This window comes from Pteropus alecto, unplaced genomic scaffold, assembly GCF_000325575.1.
Source record: "Pteropus alecto unplaced genomic scaffold, ASM32557v1 scaffold135, whole genome shotgun sequence".
Classification (NCBI taxonomy): domain Eukaryota; kingdom Metazoa; phylum Chordata; class Mammalia; order Chiroptera; family Pteropodidae; genus Pteropus; species Pteropus alecto.
Genome location: NW_006438076.1, coordinates 1,352,793 through 1,358,119, shown reverse-complemented (window position 1 = coordinate 1,358,119; position 5,327 = coordinate 1,352,793).

The following is a 5,327-nucleotide window of genomic DNA, read 5'->3' as shown; positions in this document are numbered from 1 at the left end:
CATTTAAGTTCCACTCTTTTAGTAAATTCCAATTATGTAACACAGTGTTATCGATTATAATCACTTATACATTGGATCCTCAGACCTTATCCGTCTTGTAGCTGAACGCTTGTATCCTTTTACCAACCCCTCCCTGTCCACCCTCTCCCCAAGCCCACTTCTCTGCTCTATATCTGAGATTGTTTTTTTCTCTTACGATTCCATATATAAAATTCTTAAGAGAAACCTCGAAGCCTTCATTTATCCAGTTCCTTCTTAAGATTTCTAGATTTACCTATACCACTTCCCATAGCCCGCTACGTAGCCACACCAGCCTTCCCATAATTTTTTAAATTCACAAACGTCTTCTCTCTAATCTACTGTTCCTGCTGCCTGGAGTGCCTTTCCTCCTCTCTAGAGCTAATCTCTACGCATTCTTCAGTCTCAGACTTAATACCTCTTTCTCAAAGAAGCCTTACTTGATTTAGAATACAGTGCTTTTTTTCTTAATACACCTTGCTTCCACATTTATATTTTTATTTGTGTGATTATTTATTTAATACGTGACCCCTCTGGTTGACTGTGGGCTCTATGAAAGCATGGAGCACATTCATTTGCTTACCAGCAAAGAATACTGGTACCTAGTAGGTGTTCAATGAATATTTGTTAGATGAACAAACTACATATGAATTGCATAGGGGCAGAAAAGAGCCATTCCACATTTTGACTCTTTCTCACAGTGCTATATGTTTGGCTTGCATTTTGAAATCGTGCTGTGTTTTCTTTCCATCTGGGGTAGTTCTCCCAGGTCCAATTATACCTGAGCTCCCCCAGCTTCTTTTGCAGCCCTAGCCAAGTCACCAGGTTTCCCTGAATGTTAATCAAGCCATCTGGAAAATAGGGCATGAAATTGTACATCCCTGACTAGCAGCAGATGCAGCAAGTGAGCGGAGCTGCATTTCCTTTTCAGTAACTAATTGCACACATGGTACGATATGGAGAAAAACATTATAAATCAATTAGTCTATTACAGTAACTCTGTGCTCTGCAAATAGAGAACTAGGCCTTGTGCGGGGAAGTGGGAGATAGAAACACCTGATTCTTCTTACAATGGCCTTGGATAATTACTTACATCTTTACACTTTATTTGTCTCACTCCCTTCCAGGTTTCCAGAAAGATTAGTTTACTGATATTTGTTAAGGGTTTTGACTTCCTGGCATGGAAGGTGGGATATTGCTGGAGGAGGATGGTGGTTAAGAAGTTTTATTGACATAAAACACTCATGTAAGTATTCGATGTCCATGTTCTCATCAATATCCAGATCAGAGCTGGTTGGTGCTTTGGGCCAGGGTGACAGAAGAAAGGGGAAGTGAAGCGAGGAGGTAGCTGTGGAGCTGACAACGTCCCCAAGTGCCCAAGGCTTGGAAGACATTAATGTGGGCACAGTAAGAATCAGGTGAGCCTAGGTTTGGGGGAGAGAAGTGGGGAAGGTTGTAAAAGACACTCGCTATTCTCTTTTTCTCCTTCCTCCTCTCTTGTTTTTGTTTTCATGGGAATTACAAAGCAAAACTCTATCTTTGCTTCTGGAGATAAAATCTCATGTGTTTTTAGCCCGCAGAACAGGAGTCGAGCAAGAGAAAGTGTCTGGGACTTTTACTAGAGAGAAAGGAAAAATTTTTGAAGAAGGTAAATACGGATTTTAGAAGTCTCTAATAAATATAATTGTTCAATGAGTTCACAGGAAGTTTGCAAAGCTCATCCGGGTAATTTAGATGAGAATATTGCCATCAGGACTAAAGTTGTTTGAAAACTGCTTCATACATTTAGCAATAGACTTTTCTCTAATTATGCCTGTGTTGATTTTGTTTTGTCAAATAGTTGTCCTCAGTCCTGTTTGTGCCTCAGAATAATATAGGAAGTTTTTAAAACTTAACATTATCCTCTGGATCTCTAGCAGGAGTTGAACATTGCATTTTTTAAAAGTACTCCAAATAATTCTATTATGCAACAGAGTGGAGAGATGAGAACTCTAAGTTCTTGAAGGTAGAAATTGTTATGCTTAAATATATGCATATATTATACTATTGAACACTTAGACATTAATATAATATACTTCAGCTTCATATTTATAATTTTTTCTCATCCACAAGGTTGAACGAGCTGTTCGAGATGGCTCAGAGAGTGAAAAGTGGAACTGGCACTCGAGCAAACTCATTCTGGCCTGAAGGCTCATGCGCAAAGCCCCATCTCTCCTTTGCCTCAGCTCCTAGCCCAGTGCTCAATACAGAGAAGATCCTGTTGGTAGCAGGTTGCTGATCAAATAATTAAGGGGATGACTCACCATTAGATCACTTCTGTGTTCAGATTCTATAAGGAATCTTATCACACTCACACTGCTTAGGTAAACATAACCCCAAACAAATGGAACCCCAGAAATCTCACCATCCATACTCACAGCATAGCACCTTGCTTCCTTCTAATATTTTGTCCTTTATTCAGTGTTTATCTGGGGTGTCAGGATCGCAGCTGCTGTCTCCTTATAGACCCAGGCCCAGGTCAGAGGGAGGGGAGAAAACAATGTCTGTTTTGCTTTTCTGGTGATAGATATCCTGTGCCGTTTTGTGCCGCTTGTTGCAAATTCAGTCTCATATCCTGTGAAATGTGCCTCTGGACTTGAATCTCCAGCACCACACAGGGGCTTCAGGGACGCCTGCAAAACAATCTGTGTTCTGACCTTGGCGTCACTGGGCCCATAAATCACATAAGGCGGCTCACACTTCAAGCAGTGGCCTAGAGACATGATGGGATCAGGGAGCAGAGAATAGAAAAAGGTGGGAGTGAGAGCCGGGGGCAGGGAGAGGAAGGTTATGCTGAGAAACAATGAGAGACGGAGGGAACTTTTTATTCCCTAAAGAAATGGGCTGTTTCTTAGATGTCATAATTCTATTTTGAGGTGGAGATTGCAGGAGGCCAGTTTAGAGAAAGGGGAGGCGGGGTTCAAGAAACTATTTCATTATGAGTGATGTGCCTCTCCAGCATGATTCCCTGTAAACAGCTTCTGAGCAGAGGGTCCTCTCTGAACAACAAATTAACCAGCTAACATTTGAGAAGTGGAAAATATTAAATAACAATTCTTATACTTTAAGGATTTTTGACAAAGCACTATCAAACACATTTATTCATTCAATCAGTCAGTCAGTTAGTCAATCAGTCAGTCAGTCAGTCAGTCAACAGATGTTTTTTCAATTACATCTCTGTGCCAGGCACTGGGCTCACTGTTGGAGATAAAGCAACCTACAAGACCAGAATTATCCCTGGTCCTTTGGGCTTAAAGTCTACTGAAAGCCATAGACCTTGGGGGGAAAAAATGTATAGTGTGAGGAATACAGTAGAAGGAAAAGAACAGAAATATCTATTATGTCCATTATTGTAAACACATCTACACATCTTTTTGATTATTAAGCTTATTATTATAAATTTCATTATTAACTCCATTTCATATTGAAGATGAGGGGGGATAGGTGTTTATACAGCAGTTTAATGATGGAGTCAGGACTGCAACCTGCATATTCTTGAGTTTTTATGCCCTTTTCGATCTCAAAACACCATCAGCTCAGCTGCTTCACAAGTTTCTGTCCTGAGGCTCAAGACTGCTTCTTTCATACTGAACTCTGTTCTGTGGCGCTCAGCCTTCTGGTCTGGCATAAGCAATAGACTCTGTAACAAAGTGACCCCTGGCTTCTCAGTCCAACACCTAAAGCGACCCAAGACCAATCAACTGCAATTTGTACAATGAAAACAGCTTTCCACAGAGAAAACCAGAACCATGAAAGTGGGCCATATCCAAACCATCTTTGTACCATGTAGTTCACTAAACCCCAAAATTGCTTCTTTACTGACATCTAACTTCCTCTTGGATACAAGTCTGTTTCTTCCAGTGGTGAAATACACATAACATAAAACATATCATCTTCACCATTTTAAGTGTTTAGTACGGTAGTGTTACTATATGTACGTTGTTGTATAAGAGATCCTAGTACTTCTCAACTTGTAAAACTGAGACTCTGTACCCACTGGACAACAATTTCCCCTTTCCCTCTCCCCCAGCTCTTGGCAACCACCATTCTACTTTCTGTTTCTAAGATTTTGACTATTTTAAATACTTTATATAAATGGAATCAGGTAGTTTTTGTCTTTTAATGACTAGCTTATTTTATTTAGTACAGTGTCCTCAAGATCATTCATATTTCACCATATGACAGACTTTCTTTTTTTTAAGGCTGAACAATATTCTATTGTATGTACATTCTACATTTTCTTTATCCATTTATCCATAAATGAACATCTAGGTTGCTTGGCTATTGTGAATAATGTTATAGTGAACATGGGTGTGCAAATATCTCTTTCGAGATCCTGCTTTCGATTCTTTTGTATATATACCCAGAAGTGGAATTGATGGATCAATTAATAATTTCATATTTATTTTTTGATGAACCATGACACTTTTCAATAGCAATCGAACTATTTTTACATTCCTTCCAACAGTGTACAAAGTTTCCAATATCTCCATATTTCTGCTAACACTTATTTATTTTCCTTTTTTTTTAATAGCAGCCATCCTAATGGGTGAGATTTCATTGTGGTTTTGATTGACAATTACCCAATGATAACTGATGTTGAGCATTTTTCAATATGTTTGTTGGTTTCATATATCTTCTTTGGGGAAATGTCTATTCAAGTGCCTTGTCCATTTTTAGATTATATTATTTGGTTTTTAAAAATTTGTTTGTTAAAATATAGGTGTTCTTTGTATATTGTGGATATTAACCCCTTTTCAGATATGTGGTTTGCAAATATTTTCACGCATCTTGTAGGTTACCTTTTCACTCTGTTCATTGTTTTCTTTGCTGTACTGAAGTTTCTAAATTCGATATAGTCCCATTCATCTATGTTTGCTTTTGTTTTCTGTGCTTTTGATGTCATGTCCAAGAAACTGTTGCCAAATTCAATGTCATGAGGCTTTTCCTCCATGTTTACACATGTCTTTTAAACAGGAAAGTATTTCTTCTTAGACACACTCTTGGCAAAGTTTGAAGTCAAAGTCGTAGTAATTTTGTATACTGATTTAACAAAGGGAACTGTATATTTTTAAAAAGTTATTATTTGGTAATTGTCATTTAAAGATTATCTCCTCCCTCTCCTTATCACTTTAATTAAATATTAGTCAATGTTCCTGTGTCATGTGGGTTTTTTTTAATGCACATACTTAACTCTATACCCAATCTTCCCTATTTACACTTCATGTTAAAAAGAACTAAGCTTTTTTTTCCTTACAACAGTCATGATT